The following is an 11,904-nucleotide window of genomic DNA, read 5'->3' on the forward strand; positions in this document are numbered from 1 at the left end:
CAAATGAAAAGAATGCTAGAGTGGCTATATTAATATAGGATATGTCATGCTAATACTAATCAAAAGGGCTGTATTAACATCAGACAAGATGGATTTTAGAGCAAAGATTATTACAAAGGAAAAGAGGGACATTTTATAATGATAAAAGTGTCGTTTCAATGAGAGGACAAAATTCTAAATGTTTATTCACCTAATAACAAGCTTCAAAATACTTAAAACAACTAAATAGACATAGTCGCAAGTATAGTCAGAGATTTTTAACGCCCTTTTCACTAAATGATGAAAGAAGTAGAAAGTCAGCAAGAATATAGAAGTTTTGACCAATACTATTAACTAACTTGACCTGCAAGTTAGTCAGGTCAAATAATACATATTTATAATATATTTATATTTTCATTGCATAGAATTTCATTGTATGACTATGATAAAATTTGTCCATCATGCTGTTGGTGGACATCTGGTTTGTTTCAGTTTGATAGTGCTTTTATTTTTTTGCCATGAGGTAAACATTCACATTTCTTGTGTATGTACCTAGGAGTAGAATTGCTACATTATAAGGCAGGCTACGTTTATCTTTCCTAGAAGCTGTCAAAGAGTTTTCCAGAATGATTATACCAATTTACACTCCCGTCATAAATTTTAGAATCAGTTTGTCAATTTTAAACATTTCAGCATTGGTATCTCATTGTGGTTGTTCATATATATTTGTTGAATATTTGGATATCCTCTTTTGGAAAGTATGTTCAATTGTTTTGCCTATTTTTAAAAAACTGGATTTATTGACTTTTTAATTAATTAGTAGGAGTTGTTTACATATACTATAGTTTGCTTTTTAAATTTTATGGCCTCTTTTGATGAACAAAAGTTTTTAATTTTAATGAGTAAAATATATCAATCCTTTACTTTGATAAAGTTTACTGTTTATTGTATCTAGATCTTTTTCTATCCTGAGGCTGTGAAAATATCCTTCTACGACTTTTTCTAGAAGCTTTGTTTTTATTTTTTATAGTTATGATCCATCTCAAATTAATTTTGAGGTTGTTTGAAATAGGAGCCAAGATTCCATTTTTTCTACATGGATATCCAGTTATTCTAGCATTATTTACTGAAAAGCACCATCATTTCTCCACTAAACTGCTGTTGCATCTTTGTTGTAAATTAGGCGATGGTATATGTGTAGGTCTGTTTCTGGACTCTCTTTTGCACCAATAGTCTATTTGCCAATCCTTGTGCTAATCTCTTACTGTAGCTTTACATACATATGTATGTGTAGCTGTTATAAAAAGTCTTGCTATCTGGTAGTGTAAACCTTTCCACTTTACTCTTCTTTAAGATTGTTTTGGGTAATCTAGTTCCTTTGTATTTCCATATAGATTTTAAAATCAGTTTGTCGATTTCTACAAAAAAGCTTTCCAGGATTTTGATTGTTATTGCACTCAATTTATAAAAAAATTCAGAGCAGAATTGACAACAATACTGAATCTCCAAACTCATTAACATCATACTGTTCTTTATTAATTTAGGTCTTTATTTAAATATATTTTTAATTTTAGATCTTTAATTTCTTTCAAACCAGTTTCTTGTTTTCAGTGAAGTTTTGCACATCTTTTGTTATTCCTAGGTTTTTAAATGTTCTTGTATATTGTACTCTTCACTAATCTTTAATTTCTAATTATTTATTGCTAGTATATAGAAAGATAATTAATTTTGGACATTGGTCTTGTATTCAGAGACCTTGCTCATTTTACTGATTACTTCTAATAGTTTATCTGTTTTCCAAAGTGGTCATACTATTTTACATGTAGGAGACTTCTGGTCGTCTTCCCAGTATGTAATATTTTCAGACTTTAATATCAGTCGTTCTGATGCACATCCTGTTGTGATTTTAGTTTGAATTTAGACTGATGATGTTGAGCATCTTTTCATTTGTTTATTAGCCATTCCAATATCTTTTATGAAGTGTGTCTTCAAGTCTTTTGCCTATTTAAAGTGTTAAATTGTCTTTTTATTATTGAGTTATGGAGCTTATTTACTTATTCTGTATGTAAATTCTATATCAGATCTATGTATTGTAATTATTTTCTGTCACTTTTTCATAGTATAAGGGTATCATTCAGTGGGCAGAAATTTTTAATTTTCGATTTTTTTCCTTTATGGTTAGTACTTTTTGTCCTAAGAAATTTTTGCCTGTCCCAAGGCTGCAAAGATATTCTCCTTTGCTTTCTTCTAGAAGCTTTATAGTTTTAGCTTTTTACATTTAGGTCTATAATCTATCTCGTATTAGCCTTTGTGTATGGTGTAAGATGAGGGTTGGGGTTTATCCAACTGTTCTAGCACCAAAATTTTCATTTCTCCATTGAAGTTCCTTGATGCCTTTGTCAAAATCGACTTTATATATGTGGATTTGTTTATGAACATGCAGTTCCATTGATCTATTTGTCTATCCTACACCAATACTACACTATTTTGATTACTATAGCTTTGCAGTAAATCTTAAAATCTGATAGTGTAAGTTTCCTAAGTTGTTCTTTTTCAAGATTGTTTTGAATATCTTTTGCATTTTCATATAAATGATAGACTCAGCCTGTCAATTTTCTATTTTTGTTGTGATGACACTGAATCTATATATCAATGTAGGGACTCAGGACATCTTAACGTTTCATCTCTCTTTCTATGAACATGGAGATCTCTCTATTTATTTATCTTTTTTTTCTCTAAACAATGTTTTGTATTTTTGGTATAGTAGTCTTGCACATTTTCCATAAAATTTATTCATTAATATTCTATGCTTTTTTACATTATTGTCAATGATTTAAAATTTTTTAATTATCCAGTTATTTGTTGCCGATATATAGAAAGACAATTGATTTTTGTATGTTGACAAAGTTGTTGCTAAGTTCACTCATTAGCTCTAACAGCTTTTGAAGTTTCCTTAAGATTTTATATGTATGCAATCATGTAGTATAAAAATACAGATTTACTTCTTCCTTTTCAATCTTTATGCTTTTAAGTTAATTTCTTTCTTTATTGAACTATCTAGGATAATGTTGAATAGAAGAAATGAGAGTAGACATCCTTATTTGTTCCCAATATATGAGAAAAGCTCCCAATATTGCACTATTAAGTATGATGTCAACTGTAGAGTTTTTGAGATATCCTTTATTAAATTGAGGAAATCTCCTTTTATTCTAGTTTTCTGACAGTTTAAAAAATTATGAATGCATATTAAATTTATCAAATGCTTTTTCTGCATCTATTAAAATGGTCTGCATCTACTTTTCTGCATCTATTAAAATGAAGTTTATCTACTTAATTTTGTTAATGTGATTGGTTATACCGGTTGATTTTGGAGTATTAAACCAACTTTAGTTGTTGGACAAAACTACATTTGGTCATTATTCTGAATTATCTTTTAAGAAAAATTACTGAAAAAAAATTACTGAATTTGATTTAGTATTTTCTTGTAGGATTTGGCATCTATGTTCCTGTGAGACACTAACTGTAATATCCTTGTCAGGTTTTGGTATCAAGTTATTCAATTCTCCTAAATTGTGTTGGGAAATGATCTTTTTTTCTCTATTCTCTGATTTTGTGTATTATTTCTTTCTTAACTGAAAGAATTACCCAGTAAAGCCACCTGGGCCTGGAGTTTTCTGTGGGAAGATTTTAAATTAAGGCTTTAATTTCTTTAACAGATATAGGCCTATTGTGGTCTCAAAAATCAGAATATTTTTGTGACATTTTTGGATATTCCTGTAACATTTTTGGTAAGTTTTTTAAAAAAATGAATTGCTCATGTTATCTAAATTTTCCAATGTTGATGTTTGTAATAACCTTTTATTTTCTTTATAACATCTGTAGGATCTATAGTAATGTTTCAATTTTTATTCCTATTATTAGTTATCTGTTCATTCATTCATTCATTCATTCATTCATTTTCTCTCTCTCACTTGCTAGGTTTTTTTAAAAATCAATTTTAGTGGTCTTTCCAAAGAACTTATTTTTAACTTTGTTGACTTTATTAAATGTTTGTTTTCTATTTTGCTGATTTCTTGTCTTTAATGTTTCCTTCTGCTTTTTTGGGAGAGAAGGGATTTAATTGTTTTTTTTTTTTAAACTTCTTTAAATGGATGCTTAAATCATCGATTTGTATCTAATCTTTTCAAAAATATGAATTTATGTCTATAAATTTCTCTGGTTTTAGCTGTATCCCTTTATAATTCAGTTAAAAATATTTTATAATTTTCATCATTGTTTCTTCTTTGGTCCCATGGGTTATTTAGAGGCTTATTACTTAATGTCTAAACATTTGGGGGGAGTTTTTAGTTATCTTTTAGTTGCTGATTTCTTGCTCAATTTCACTGAGTCCAGAGAACACATTATGCACGATTTTTATAATTTAAATCGAAATTTGTTAAGACTTGCTTTATGGTTCAGCATATGGTCAATTTTGTTAAGTGACAAAATAGATACTTGAGAAGAATGTGCCTTCTGTAGTCGTTGGTTTCCTCCTGGTTTTTTATAGTAGTCTATAATTGTAAGTTAGGGAAATTTGTTAATTATGTTGCTCAGATCTCCTATTTCTTTACTGATTTTTTAAAAAATCTACTTGTTCTATCAGTTACTGAGAGAGATGTGTTAAGAATATCTAAGATTGGAGATTTGTCTATTTCTCTTTTAATTCTGTCAGTTTTTGCTTTATATATTTTGAGGTTATATTATTAGATGCATATACATTTAGAACTGTTATGTCTTTATGTTGGATTAACTCTTTTATCATCATGAAATGTCCTTCTTTGTTTTTAGTAATACTTCTTGCCATAAAGTTTATCTAATCTAGCTACACCAATTTTATTTTGGTTAATATTTGCATTGTATTTTTTTCATCCTTTAATTTTAACTTTTCTGTGTTCTTCTATTTAAAATGTGCCTCTTGTAAACAACCTACGATTGGATTATTTAATATAGTCTGACATCTTTCTCTCTTAACTGAAGCATTTAGACCACTTATATTTCACGGAAATACTAATATTCTTGGGTTTAAATCTACCATATTCTATTTGTTTCCTTTTTCTTCCAATATTCCCATTGGCAAAGGTCTCTGAGTGAAGTGTAGAGATTTGGTTGAAGGAACATTTGCACAGAAACAGAAAGATCAGTTAAGAAATTGTAGCTGTTGTCCAGGTGAGTAAATATAGAGCATGGATTAGATTCATGGCAGTGAGGATAGAGAGATGTGGACAAATTAGATATTTAGAATTTAAGAAAAACAAAATTTAGTGATTGGATATAGAGTGTGGGGTGAAGGGGAATAAAGAATCAAAGAAGACACTCAGATTTCTGGTTTAAGCAGCTTAATGCATGTTACTACCATTTATTTTAAAAACCCAAAAGGAGAAACAGGATTAAGAGAAAAGATGAGATCAGTTTTAGACCAGCTTACAGCCTAGTGGAGAGAGGCCTGGTATGCAATTGACTATATAGGACCGGAGCTGATATTTGACCTGGAGATATTAATTTGGAAAGTGTTAGAATATGGGTGGTAATTAAAGCCATAGGAATGTCAGGGAGTGAGAACAGAAGCAGGTCTGAAACAAAAATCTGAGGAACATTTAACAGTTGATTTGAGCCAAGAAGATTGAAAAGTGTCAAAGAAGCAATAAGAGGAGAACCAAGAATGTACAGTATCCTAGAAGCTGGGAGGAGAGTATATTTTAAGAAGGGGGAAATGGGTAACTGTTGTATGTTGCTGAGAGGTCAAATTCCATAAGGACTAGAACTGTTATGCCACAGCTTTAGAAAGAGAAGTTTGAATCGCCTTGAGGGAAAGGGGAGATGTGGTACCAGGCTGCAGTAGGTTGTGGAGTGGGAGGTGAGGAAAGAAGACAAATTTAGACCACTATACCAGTCAGAATAGGCTAGGTTTTGCTATGGCAATAAACCACCCTCAAATCACAGTGGGTTAAAGAAGGAATTGGCAAACTTTCCAATAAAGGGTCAGCCAGTAAATATTTTAGGCTTTGCAGGCTGCAACTACTGTCACAACTACAACTTGGCCTTTGTAGTGCAGAAGCGGCCAGAGACAACATGTAAATAAAAGGGTGTGGCTATGTTCCAACAAAGCCATATTTACAAGAGCAGGCAGCAGGTTGGATTTGGTCTATGGGCTGTAGTTTGCTGACCTCTGGGTTAAAGCAACTCTGGGGGTCATTGAAATGTGCTGCTCAGATTTCCTTCAAGGAAACCTGCCACGTGGAGCATAGTTGATGGACAGCCCCAGCTGCTGCCCCTATGAATCCTTCATTGTGTTTGTATTGAGGCCATGTGTCCCTTGGGCTACTCCCAGCCAATGGCTGAGCACGGCAGGGGTACCGTTCTAGCCCATTCCTGTGGGACTTTGGACTCTTCTAATGGCTATGTTGGCTTTGGGGCTATCTCTATCAGCCTATCTGATGCTTCTTAGAACTGTTATGCAGTCTGTTACGCTTCCTGCCCAATCCTCCTTCATTCCTCCTCTGCTCTCAAAGTGTTAGACTGGCATTGTGGTCTGAAGGCACGCCATGCCTACTCTGGCTCCTACTCCTTTATCTTTCACAGCAATTTCCCCCAATAAATCTTTTGCACATTTTACCTTATGTGGAACACTGCTTTTCAGAGGACTCAGACTATAACATCACAGCTTGTTTCTTGTTCAAGCTACATGGCCTTCGTGGGTTGACATGAGGCTCTGCTTGCTCCACATCATCCTTACTCAGGACCCAGGCTGGATGGGACCTCTACCAGTTAGATCATTGATGGTTGTTGTGGCAGGGGGAGTGGAACGTGCCAAATTGTGCACTATTTCTTAAAAGTGTCCACTTGGAAGTAACACATCGTTTCCATCCACCTTTCATTAGCCAAAGCAAGCCTCATGGCCATGCTGAACTTCAAGGCTTAGGAAAATAAAATCTTAGCATATGATGGGAAGGAAGGGACACAGATTATTGATGAACTGTCTGAATGACAACCGAAATCACTCTTTTCAGCAGTTTAAGGAACAGGAATGGGAGACGTTGGAAGCTGCTGTTTAAGATGCAAGAGAGGAAGTTAACCACAGAAACAGTACCATTGTCAGCCATGTTCAGGCTCCATATAACATTAGGAACCACCATTTTCTTTGGTCCTCATCCTCTCATTTATGTGCTTTTACCTAGTGATACTCGGATGATACTGGATGTGGCGCAGTGAAAGCAGAGGTGGATTAATTCATTTTAAAGATATTACTAAAAAAACCCCCATAATGATGTCTCTCCCTACCATGAAAGCAGGGGTTTTGTTTGTTTTGTTTCGTGCTATGCCTCCAGCCTAGAACATTCTGATTGGCCAGAATAAGTGCTTAATAAATATTTGTTGATGGAATGATTGGAAGCTCTTTGGAAAAAATTCAAATCATAGGCAACATGTATAGAGTTAAAAGTGTATTCTCTAGGCTGTCATTGCCACTCCCTTAGAGAGTGCTAATAGTGTGTACGTATGTGTCCTTCTAGACTTTTTTATATGCATAGACATATATTTTAAAATTAAAAATAGAATAACATTTATGTATAGTTTTCTGAAACTTTTCCCCTCTCAACAACAGTTGAGTAAATATTTTTAAGCATAGATTAAATATTAGGATTGTTCTCATTTGCAAATGACAGAAATGTAATTCAAAGTAGCTTTAGTGAAAAAAAAAAGAGTGGGGGAAGGGCTCTATGGGCTCATGTAACTAAGTTTCTAGAAGCAGCTGACTTCAGGCACAGCTGGGTCCAGGTGCCCAAACTCTGTCTTCATAAATCTCTCACCAGTACCTTTTTGATTTCCTTTGTTTTGGCTTCATTCTCAGATCAGCTGTTTTTGTTAAGTCAAGATGGCCATAGAAGTTCCAGGCACTCTCCATCTCCTCTTCTTCTTTCCTGGGAAATTGGAAAAGTCACAGGGTGGCTTTTTCGACCCTCATTTAGGTCACATTGCCTGCCCTCAACCAATCACCTTGCCTGAGGGAAGATGGAATACACTGATCGGTTAAGCCTAAGTCACATGCCTCAACCCTGGAACTGGGAGATGGGGCCAGTCCCATCAAACTACATGCTAGAGAGCAGGAGGGGAGTGATTCTCCAGAGAATATGGGGTCAGGGGAGGCCTGTTGCTATAATAAGGGGTACTGGATGCTGGGCAAACTGAAACAACAGAATTCTATTCAAAGTGGAGTGACTTTCTCAAAGGGTTTGTTTAATATTTTGATCAGTTCTGATAAATTACTTCCTAAACTGTTGTACCATTTTGTACTTTCACCAACAATGTATTAAAATTCTCTTTTATTCACACTCATGTGAACACTGACATTATCAATTGTTTTATATTCCTCCCCCCCGCCAATTTAGTAGACAAAAGTGGTATCTCATTATAGTTTTGATTTGCATTTCCCTGACCCTGGTGAGTGTGAGCATTAGTTTTTGTATTTATTCCATACATTTTCTTCTTCTTATTTTTGCTTTTTTAAAAAATGGATTTTCTAACTTTTATTTACTGACTTGTAGGTGCGTGTTGTGTATTAGAAATAGTAATTACCCTCATCTATGTCTCAAATGTTGCCAATACTCCCAGTCTAGCATTCAATTTTTAACTTTGTGGTGCTTTTCACTGTAATCAAATCTGTTGATCTTTTTCTTTGTGGTTTATGACTCTCAAGTATCATAAAAGTTCCATCTTAAATTATAAAAAGCATCCTCATATACTTCTTTCTGGTGCTTTTATCGTTTAACTCTTTATACTTAGATATTTAATTCATTTGGAATTCCTTTTTATGTATGGATTTAACTTAAGTACATATCTTTCATAATTAGATAGCTACTTGTTCCAGCATTGTCTCCTTTCCTTGCTAGTTCGGAATGCTGTTTTTAATCATGTGCTAAATTCCCAGGTGGAGTAAGATGAGACTGAGAGATATCTTAGAAGGTAAGACTGAATGAGAGAGCAAGGGGGAGAAAGAGATTCACACGGTGACTACTTGTCCTGTTTGGGTGATTGTGTGGAACTGTGAAGCAGGAAGAGGAGCATGAATAGGGAAAGGGGGTTCAGAGCAGGGAGAAAGGTGGTTAAGTCAACTGGGGCATGTTGACTTTGAGGTCCTCATGGACATCAAGGCTGTATTTAACAAATGAAAAATCTTTATGTTACAATATTTACTATTTGAAAAAGTTTTGAGCCTGCCTTTGGACTATTCGTTCTATTGATATGTTTGTCTATTCATTTACTTGTTCATTCTACAAATATTTGTGAAGTACCTACTGTGTGTGAAGAGAAATCCTATTCTTACTGTAGTACTTTTTTATAGTGCATTTGGATTAGTGGTAATACAAACAATTCCCATCCAGCCTATTTTCATGTTTTAAATGCTTTTTTTCATTTGGTACTCATTTATTCTTCGAGGTGAATTTTAGAATTATATTTTCTAATTTCGGTTAAAGAATTCCATTGGAATTTTAAACTGAAGTTGCGTTGGATTTGTAGAGTAATTTAGAGAGAATTAACAGCCTTACCGAGGTATTTTTTCACTGTGAGGAAATGGCACACATTTCTCCATTTATTCAGGTCTTCTCGTATGTCTTCAGTAAAATTTATTCCTATGTAGTTTGTAGCTTTAATTGCTGTTATGAATTAAATCATTTTCAAACGTTTTAAAATTGGTTTTGTTGGTAAAAAAAGAAAGCCATTGATTTATCTTTATTTTTCTTTTAACTGGCCATTTTACTGAACTTGCTGATAAGATCTACAAGGCTTCAGTTGCATCTTTGACTTTGCTAAGTAGATAATAGTGTAATCTGCATGAAGTGATGATTTAGCTTTTTTTCCCAATTTCTATATCTCATTTTTTCAGATTAACTCTTTTGTTTTATTTGATTATTGCTTTTTATTTACCTTTTAATAGCTTTATTGAAGAATAATTGACAATACAATAAACAAAACACATTTAAAATGTATAATTTGATAAGTTTTCACATATGAGTACACTTGTGAAACCATCACTATGTCAAGGCAATGAGCATATCCATCACCCCCCAAAGTTTCCTTGCGTCCTTTTTAAATTTCCTGCTTTTGCCCTTCTCCACTCTCTTCCTTCATCTCTAAGCAACTACTGATGTGTTATCTGTCACTATGAATTAGATTGCATTTTCTAGATTTTACACATATATGGAAACATTTAATGTATACTTTTTCTGTCTGCCTTATTTCACTAAGTATAATCCTTTGGAGATTCATCTGTTTGTGTGGATCAATAGCTCATCGTTTTTTATTGCTAAGTAGGACTCCATTATATGGATATGTTATAATCTGTTCATTTATTGTTGAAAGACATTTGGGTTTCTAGTTCTTGGCTATTATAAAAAAAACTGCTATGAATATTTATATACAAGTCTTTGTATAGTTATGTGCTTTCATTTCTCTTGGGTAAATAATAACTCAAGTGGAATTAGTGGTCATAGGGTAGGTGTCTGTTTAACATTTAAAGACATTGGCGAACTGATTTTCTTTTTTTTTCCTTTCAAATAAAATCGACCTTATTTTTTGAAATTTATTTATTTATTTATTTTTATGATGACATTAGTTAATGAAATCTGGTAAGTTTCGTTTTAACAGTAAGGCATATATATAGTTACACTGTACATTTACCTCCCATAGTTAGATTTCTTTCTGTCACCATATATTTGACCCCTTTTACTACGTCTACCTTCCCCCTGCCCCATGAACCGATTTTCAAAGTGGCTGTACTATTTTACATTTCCACTAGCAGTATATGAGAGTTCCATTTGTCCCATATTTTCACGAACACTTGGTATTGTCATTAAAAAAAATGTTTGCTATTCTAATAATGATATCTAATTGTGGTTTTAATTTGCATTTCTCTAATGACTGATAACGAGCATCTTCCCTGTGCTTATTTGCCATCTGTATATCTCCTTTGTTGAAGTATCTGTTCAAATCTTTTGCCCATTTTGAAAATTAGGTTGTTTGTTTTCTTATTATTGAGTTTCGAGTATTCTTTATATATTCCGGATAAAAGTTCTTTATCACATATATGCTTTGTATATACTCTCTCCTAGTCTGTAGCTTGTCTTTTTATTCCTTTAACAGTATCTTTCAAATAGCAGAAATCCTTAATTTTAATAAAGTCTAATTTTTCAATTTTTTCTTTTAAGATATTGTATCTAAGAAATCTTTGCCTAACCCAAGGCCACAAAGATTTTATCCTATGTTTTCTTCTAGGAATTTTATACTTTTAGGCTTCTGTTTAGGTCTAGGATCCACTTTGAATTATTTTTATATATGGTGTGAGGTATTTTATTTTATATATGGATGTTTATTTGTTCCAGGACAATTTACTGAAAAGACTATCCTTTTTTCACTTGACTGACTTTGAATCTTTGTTGAAAATCAATTGACTATATATATGTGGGTCTATTTACAGACTTACTATTCTCTTCCCTTGGTCTGTTTGTCTATCAAGATGCCAACACAACACATCTTTTTTGTATTTTTTTTTTCATCTTTATCGAAATAGACAGTTAGTTGCTTGTATTTACATTGTCCCACTCAGCTGCTCAGGACCAGACAGCCTCGAGTCTTCACCCCATCCTACTTTCTGCCATTGCAGGGTGATTTCTTAGATTTCTCCCTAGTTGTATGGCTTGTTCATTTAGATCCCAGGCGATTTTTCCTTGCTGTTTGCTCCTTGTTTCTGTCCCAACTTGAATTTGGTCGTCAGAGGGATGAACAGAGCCTCTATCATCTACGCCATTTTTTTTCCACCTTGACACACTGTCTTGATTACTGTAGCTTTCTAATAATCTTAAAGTTGGAAAGTATAAATCTTCCAAACTCTTT

The sequence above is a fragment of the Pteropus alecto genome, unplaced genomic scaffold (genome assembly GCF_000325575.1).
Source record: "Pteropus alecto unplaced genomic scaffold, ASM32557v1 scaffold98, whole genome shotgun sequence".
Taxonomy (NCBI): Eukaryota; Metazoa; Chordata; class Mammalia; order Chiroptera; family Pteropodidae; genus Pteropus; species Pteropus alecto.